The following is a 9,217-nucleotide window of genomic DNA, read 5'->3' on the forward strand; positions in this document are numbered from 1 at the left end:
AAGTACTCCTTAATCTGCTACGTTGTGGCTAGTTAGCTGGTTTTCTGTCACATGTATAATGCAATATGTAGGCAAAGGATACTCTTCAGCCTTAAGTATGAATTTTAGTGCTTTTGCCAGCTTGTGTCACTCCTAAATTTATCTTCTAGACATCACAGGGTTTTTAATCACATCCGTTAATTACATTCCGCCCCAACCAAAAACAAAACAAAACAAAAGATCGCTCAGTGATGACTGTCGTTTGTATGGCACCTTCACTTTGGAGATAAAATATTTAGGGCAGGAAGATAAGCATTTTATCCAAGTAAAATGCCATTGGAAATTTAAGATACCGTAGGCAAAGTCTAATTACCAAAATCAAGAGTTTGGCCAAGACAGAGTGGTTAACACACCCGCCCCTGCTGATAGAGAAGTCACAGAAGTACTGGGGCATTATGAACTATAAATGCGCCTTTCAGTCCATTGGGATACGTTGCGTAAATGTGTATTGTACTAATAAAATATATATTTAAGCCCGTAATCCTGAAAACATGCACATGTAATGAGGAAAATGAGCAGTCGTATGAGTAAAATTTACATGTGTTCCTAAATGTTTGAAAGATCAGTTCTTGGAACAATTATTAAACATATGGGGTGAAATCCTGGCCCCAACTTCCATTGACTTCAGTGGGGCCACGATTTCCCCCATGCTATAAACGTACTCAGTGAATTTGGAACAGCTTGTTCAAAGCAGGTAATACTGATATTTAAATAATATTTTGGTACTTTTATGATTTACTCATACGTATGGTTTCTTTGGCACTATTTTGGTCGATCATTGGATATGTATTTAGATTTTTCTTTTATTATACATTAAATACCCAATAGACCACAAAGAGCCTTTTGCAGTTGTCACAGCATCTTCCATAAATACACTACAGAGATAAAATCAGACAGATGTGAACTGAAGGGCTTGCATTCCTTTCAATACTATATAATTTACTAATGGAGACAGCCTTTGCATTCTAACTTATAAATCTGGATTTGTATATGGATTTTTAACCATTACAGAACTGAGCCATATAAAGTCTTAATTCGGATTTATTGAACCAAAGTCTTCCTAGGAATGCTACAATCTATCCTGTCAGTCTAGCTGCCACATTTGCTGTGATCTCAACATTCTTCTAGTTATGTTTACAGTTTTAAAAAAGTTACTGAATATATACATTAGGGGCTTGAGCCTGCATTTCTCATGCATCTCCGTAAAACAATCCTATAGAATTTACTGGAGAATATAAGCTTTTTATAGTATTTTTAAACCAATCTGCAAATTTCTATGGCAGGGGTATCATTCTCTGTTAAATTCTGTAGGTTTTTGAGTAATTTACCTACAACCCCACTGACTTTATCCATATTAAATTCTATAGAAAGGGAAAGGAATGTTTCAAAATCTTTCCTCTAGATTTTAAATCATAATATTGTGACATTTTAAAAATATTTTGGCTCTGAATTACTACTGCACCCTGATCATATTGTGTTTAATTATGTCATTTTAAACAATGAAGCTATATGAGTCATGCAAACAAGAGCTTAAATTGCTATAATAAACATTATTTTTACATACTTTTAAACCTTGAAAATCACCCACAATTGTTGTTTTTAAATTACCAGTTTGTTTACCCAAATATTTTTTAAAACCACACAATACTCTACAGTGAAACAAAACTGGGCACAATAGTGTTTGGGTCTTTAAAAAAATATTGATTTTTTTTAGGCAAAGCAGAAGCTTTACATGCCAAGTTTTTGATTGGAACAAATACATCTCTACCTTGATATAACGCTGTCCTCGGGAGCCAAAAAAATCTTACTGCGTTATAGGTGAAACTGCGTTATATCGAACTTGCTTTGATCCACCGGAGTGCGCAGCCCCGCCCTCCAGAGCACTGCATTACTGCGTTATATCCTAATTCGTGTTATATCGGGTCGCGTTATATCGGGGTAGAGGTGTATTTACAAATTCAAAGACCCACAGAAAACATGCTGGCACAGCTTCAAGTGTATAAGCATACACATTGCTACTTCAGTGCTGAAAAACCCTTTTCTGTTGAAATATTTCCTCTGACTTAGATTTCACAGGGTAGATCCGGAGCTGATGTAAATTGTTACAAGCTCATTGACCGCAATGGGTCTATGACAATTTACAAAAGCTGAGGATCTGTCTCCAAAACTGAGTTGTTAGCTAATCATGGATGCAAAACTAAATATTCTTCAACCTGGATTTTTATGAATACAAATAATCCTTTGCTGCTGTTAACCAACTACAACATACCAATTCAGGATGGAGGGCCTTCCCAAAGTCCTGCACACCACTTGAAGGATTAACAGAGGGCTCCGAATGCATGTTGGAGGAGTAATTCTGAGCAAATTGATTTTCATGAGCAAACTGTACCATTTGCTAATGTATTATTGAAGAGAACTGACTTCTCTTAATGGCAAAGTCACTGTAATGTTCAGACTTTGCACTGTAAAAACTTTTGTAAGGATTGAAAGCTTCTATTTTGAGAGCCAGTCTTTCAAGGGATAGAAAACAGCCATGTTTGAAGTGTATCTGGCATTTAAGGCCAAATTCTGCTTGCCTTACTCATGTGAATAGTCCCACTGAAGTCACTGGTACTATTTGCTTAAATAAGATCAGCAGGATTTGACTTAGTGAAACTTGAGCAAACGTGCTACCCACATTAAATGTTTGCATAGCGCACTGTTATCTACTTGTGTAATTTTGGTAGTATAGGCTAGCATGGAAGTAGCAAACCAGTTGAAATTGTAAGAAAAGGGAAAAGCTAAATGCAACCTTAATATAATATTTTTCTGAGTGATATCTGTAAAACTTCAGTTCTTCAATATATGCATAGGTCTGACGTATTGTCATACAGGCAGGTCTTTTCTTCTGCATTCTTTTGGGGAGTTTGGTAAGAATATACTTTTAATATTTATTGTTTATAGTTTAGCTTTTATGAAATGATTAGACTATAGAGAACATTTGTAATTCCATTGTCTCATTATGTCTATATGATGCTGTGTGCGTTGATGAAACATTAGCATTACATGTACTGTAATGAACCAGCAAGATAAAGAGCAGGCTGAAGCCAACAAAGCAGCATCAGTAAAATTCTTTGCATTATGAATTTTAATGTCTGGATTTTAGACATTAATTGTAAGCAGGAAGCAGTAATATATATATATATATATTGGGCCCTCTTTAAATCCATACAAATCAATCCAAACCAAAATTGTTATTTAAAGCAAATTAAAGCCTGGCTGGCAATATTCTAAATCACCACTGATGTTTTAGGTGCCTGGCTGCAAAGAAGTGCAGAACGTAATGTGTTTACATTTGTTAGCATATAGTGTGACTCTTATTATACTTCAGGAAATAAGTTGATTTTTATTTTCAGTTTTAAGAGATGGTTTGAGAAATTCTGTGATCAGTTCTTTCAAAGTGGTGAATATATTAAACATCATAAGGTGTAATTGTTAAAGATTACACCGAAAAAAATTAAGCATACAAAAGTTACTTGGTTGAGGCAATTTTAGAATTATTTCGCATCAGGTGACTCTGCTATGAACTTAAACCCATTAGTTTCTATATTTATGCTTTTTTGCCACAAAGAGAGAGCATGTTGTATTGGCAGTGCCATCAGATATGAATTGCATCTTGCCTTTTGTTACTTTGTAATTTTAAAAAAGATCTGTGCATTCAAGCAGATGTTTCCAACTGCAGAAAAAAAGAAGCTTTAAATTATTATTGTTTAAAAGGGAAAAATCATCACAAAATTGCTTCCTCATATACAAGAGAAATGGTTTTCCAGTTGCCTAGAGTATTGATTGGTATTCTGTTTTTCTTTAATCATATAACACAGAGATTCTCAAACTGGGGGTTGTGACCCCTCAGAGAGTCACAAGATTATTACATGGGGGTCGTCAGCTGTCAGCCTCCACCCCCAAACCTGCTTCTCCTCCAGCATATATAATAACATTAAATATAAAGAAGTGTTTTTAATTCAGAAGGGAGGTCACATTCAGAGGCTTGCTGTGTGAAAGGGGTCACTAATACAAAAGTTTGAAAACCACTGATTAACACACAAACTGTTATTTGCTTTGTGATGCTAGACAACGCAGTATATAGTCTAAAACATTCGTAAATTCTAAAATACCTTTATTTTTTCCTTTTGCCAAACACAATCTTCTGAATAAGTAATGTAGCAAATTAAAAGGAGGCTATAGTATATTACCAAAAATCCAAGACTGAAAAATTGCATTCACCCACACAAGCTTGGGACTCAGGACCTTAAAAAAACCCTATTTGTGAAATCACATACCCAAATTCCAAAAAGCACATACAAAAAACACCAGAAGTGTGTGAGGGAAGAATGGTGACGGGGCAAGCTAATGCAGTGAGTGGGGGGCTTGTTTTTTTTTTGGGAGGTGGGGGCGGGGGTGACAGTGCAGGTCAGATTACCTTCCCTTAGCGTGAGTGAGTATTAGCATCTAGGTGGTGGTGTTCGTAATTTTTCTACTTTGCATGCATATAGTTTTACTTTATGTGCTTTAAAATTAGATGAAGAGCAGCCTGACTTTCAAATTTTTGTGAAAGTTAATTGTATAATCACAGGTTACTATGGTACTTGTTTCTTTTTGTGTAGTTATTCTTATGTAATTGTAATGGACAAATCCTGCTCTCTTTAGTCAAAGCGACTACTTATACAAGCAAGACTAACAGGCTTTAGCCCACGATGTGTATTTATTCAGAGAAACTGAAGCATAGGTAGGCTGCCCCAGTTCCTCCTATCTTTGTACTTCAGGAACTACCATTTTTGTTTGGTTGCTGTATGTAAGCCATATCCATTGTACACTGTGTGTATATTTTTATTTAAATAAATGTGAGTTTTATTTTTTATGTTTGACTTTTTTGTGTTTGATATTCATTTTTCATTTGCATGAAAATAACAGATCCTGTAAGGTGCTGAATGCCTCCTAAGCAGGTTTTAGCTCCCATAGGTGTCAATGGGGGCTGAGAGTGCTGAGTACTTTCCAAGGTCAGGCTCCGAGAGAGCATGTAGGGTGACCAAATGTCCCGATAAAATCGGAACTGTCCTGATATTGAGCAGTTTGTCCCACGTCATGACCGAAACACAGTCGGAACGCCATTTGTGCCAATATTTTGTTTAATGCGCAGTGGCCAGTTTTTATTTATTTGTTGGTTTTTTTCTGCTTAGGTGATGGTGAGAGGCAGGGGGAGCGCCTTTTTAATTGTTACACTCACCTGGCATGTCCGTGTCTTCAGCGGTGGGTCCTTCAGTCGCTAACGGTCTTCGGTGTAATTTTGGCGGCGGGTACTTCTTTCTTTGGCAGCAAGATTTATTACCCGCCGCCGAAATGCCGCTGAAGACCTGGATGTGGTGAGTATAACAATTGAAAAGGCGCTTCCCCAGCGGCGGTCCCGATATTTTGAAGTTATCATCTGGTCACCCTAAGAGCATGTAGCATCCAAGGATGTCCAGGATATAGTAGTAATAACACCAATGACAATGGATTAATATTTCTTACCTATCCCCAGTTTTACCACAGTTGTCACCCAAGAATAAGGCAGATTTTGTATTTGCTAATCATAATTAATAAAAAGATCTGTATCACTGCTGACCTGTAGGGGAATTATTCTGTGTGATAGACATGATGAACTTCTTTTCACAATAAGGAGCTCCAAAAATTCAAACAATTGAGTACCTGTGCTGTAATTGGTATATTAGCTCCATCGGTTCAGTGCCGCCTGTTGTACTCTAGATCCAAGGAAATAAATAAGGTTTGCTTTAGTTGATAATTAATTTGTTTCCTCCATTACTGAAGCTATGTGGTTTGTTTTCACAGTGAAAGGTAAGTCCTCCATGGTTGGCTGAAATGTAATAGGAAATCTTATTTTATCCTGTTTTGATTACAGGATATTAAATGGTTGCTTTCTCTGCTAACAAAAATTGTCTTCCACATTCCTAAATAGTGTGATTAGTTCCACAATAAAACCATTTTCTTGTTTAGTTTCTATACATTGGAAAATCCAGTGAGAGATTAATTATCTGCAAGTTTCTTAACTACCCTTTGAAAGTGCCAGAAATTTACAGTGGTCGTTGGGGTAATATGTGTGATGGGACAAAGCCAGGTGGCTACAGTAAAGTAGTGAAGAACAGGTATGTTAGCCCCAGGCTAAACAAATCCCTGGTACCATGGTAACCAAATGGCAGTTGTTCCAGGTTAATCAAGACATCTGGGGCCAATTAAGATCCTTCTAGAAGGCAGTGGAGATAGCTCGAGTGATTGGGACACCTGAAGCTAATCAAGGGCTGGCTGGAACTAGTTAAAAGCCTCCCAGTTAGTCAGTGAGGTGGGGGTGTCAGGAGCTATAGGAGGGAGTGCTGCTGGAGGAACGAAGCAGTACAAATCCATATCAGGTGCAAGGAAGGAGGCCCTGAGGTAACAGTGAAGGAAATATTGAGTGGAGGCAGCTGTGGGGGAGTGGCCTAGGGAATTGCACACATCCTATTTCAAAAAAGTCAGTTACCATAGCTGCTAATTTTAGGATCCCTGGGCTGGAGCCCAGAGTAGAGGGTGGGCCTGGGCTCCCCCCTCCCTGATTAATCACTGAGACTGAGAGACAACAGAGACTGTGTGAGTGAGGGTTGCTTCTCCTTACCTCCTTTGTTGGCTCAGTAAGTTGTGTCCCTTGCCTCTAGAGAAGGGCTATGTGGAGGGTCACAGTGAGCCTCTGAGGCTAGCAAAATCTGCCAGGAAATGCAGGACCCACTGAGTCAAGGACAGAACTTTGTCACATATGTTATAAAATGGCTGTTAAGTCTAGGTATTTTGTTCATTACTAATAAACATGAGTCTCTTTATTTTACATGTTACTTTGCCACAGCACAGACTTTATCATCCACTGAGATTATGATGTGTGGTTTCTCATGACAAAGAATGTAACAAATATAGAAAAGGGAGCACAATTCATCGTTCTTAAAGGTTGTAATAAGATAATACAAAAATAAAGTGTTTGTTCTTGGCACTTTTGTCTTTTGAAAATTCTTTTTGGATGCATATAAATAGAAGTACAAGTGATCTGAGTTGTTTGAACCAAAAGCTGCCCTTGGTCTGTAGTGCAATCCCCATTGATACTGTTGGGAATGATATGCATTAACTGAAGACAATATGGGCCTACTCCCAGTAAAGTCAATGGGAGTTTTGCCACTCATTTCAATAGCAGACTAACTGAGCCTTATTTGTGGCTCTGTCTTGCTCATATTGCTCACATGAGTAGTCATACTCTTGCAAGTAGTTCCATTGACTTCAGTGAGACTATTAACAAGAGTAAGGGGAACAAGTTGTAACTCTTCGTGCACAATATACTTGCTAAATCACCACATTTTGCTTACGTTACACAAGTGAGCAGACCCATTTATTTCAGTGTGGGCTCTCAAACCCTGCCCAATCCCTTGCACATTCATTCTGCTACAAGAGGGCCCTTTGGCACTTGCAGAGGAAGGGACACAATTTGTCCCTAAGGAAATCTGGATAAGAAATGGTGTTTAAGGGCTAGCCAAGATAGTGCAGTTATATATTTCATATAATTGTTAGCTCTTGGCAGTGTTAAAGCTACTGTATGGGGACAGGGGATTGGTGGGGCAAGGCTGGCTACAAAAGTTAAGGACTGAAATACAACTTGAACAATGAAACTTGTTTGACATCAGTTTTATACTGTTGATTTTGGATGGTTAATGCTTATGTAAGAAAGTGTAGGTGTATTTTCAGTCTCATCCTTCCCCTTCATTAGTGATCCATCCTGCCAATGTTTTCTCTCAACATAGTCCTTGGGGATTTCAGCTTGCACTTTTTTCCTGTCTGACTAATTTGTGGTAATTGTAATTTACTTGGTAATGCAATTTACATAGCTGACTTGGATAAAAATTAAAACAAACTACATATATGTCCTGACTGGCACAGCAGAATTTGCCCTTTAAACTGTATCGCACATTAAAGATTTTTGTTCAGTCAAAAGCTTAAAATATTTTAAAATGAAAAAATGTTTAAGGGCTGATCTTGGTGTCATTACTCACAGGAGAATTATCATTTAACATGACCCTTAACAGCAGGATCAGGCTTTTATAGGGGAGTCAGAAAGTGTCCGTATTATCTGACTTTGCTTTGAAAATATTAAATCAAACATGTTTTTGTTTAATGGAGCCCTGATCCGTGACTGGGCACTACTGCAATACCAATAATAATAAATGGATTATAATGTACTTTAGTGTAAATGAATTTGCACACACACAAAAATATTTGCCTTGAGTGACTTTTGTCATGAGTTGTAACTTTAAAAGGGAGATGTGACGTAAAATTTTCAAAAGCACCTAAATAACTTAGGAGTGACTGACTTTCAGTGGGGCTTAGGCTCTTAAATCACTTAGGCACTTCTGAAATTTTTACCTGTATCAACTAAGGGCCAAATTCTGCCATCAGTTGTACTACGAAAGCCATTGTGGTGTAAGGATAGAATGTGGCCCTCAGCAGCTACCTATCACTGAAGCCCCTGCTTTACAGCTTCATCACCTGGACTAGTTGAGTCATGTAATCTTAAATGTTTATAATTTTAAATTTGGATGTGAGTTCACTCTGTTTAATACTGTTCTGGTTTTCGGAGTCAAGGGAGAGGTCAGAGAGCTCCAGGTTTAACAAATAACTATAATAAGGCTTTTAACATTTTCCAGAACAAGACCATAACTTTATGCGATGTTGATAAGTGATGATGTCTGTCAAAAGATGCTAACATGTCAGGTAACCTGACATGGGCTCTATTCCGAAGACTGAAATGTATCAAACTAATTCGTGTCTTGTGACAGAGGCCAGATTTACATTGATATATAACATGTATCTGGCAAGAGACTACCCACCTGGATTCTAGTGACTGTTCTGGAGTGTTTTAATTTTACTGTATTATATCTATCAACCAAGGCTCAAGAATCCCAAAAGATGACCTTACACTTGTTTATACTGGGACTTTCAAAAGGAGCTAAGGTGCTGAACTCTCATGACATTCAATAATGGCAGTTAAGCACCTAATTCCCTTGGGTTCCCTTGAAAATCTCAGCCTATTTTATTGACCAATCGCTTGTATGACCCTTCAGTCTTTTGGGGAGTG

The sequence above is a fragment of the Gopherus evgoodei genome, chromosome 5, assembly GCF_007399415.2.
Source record: "Gopherus evgoodei ecotype Sinaloan lineage chromosome 5, rGopEvg1_v1.p, whole genome shotgun sequence".
Lineage (NCBI taxonomy): Eukaryota > Metazoa > Chordata > Testudines > Testudinidae > Gopherus > Gopherus evgoodei.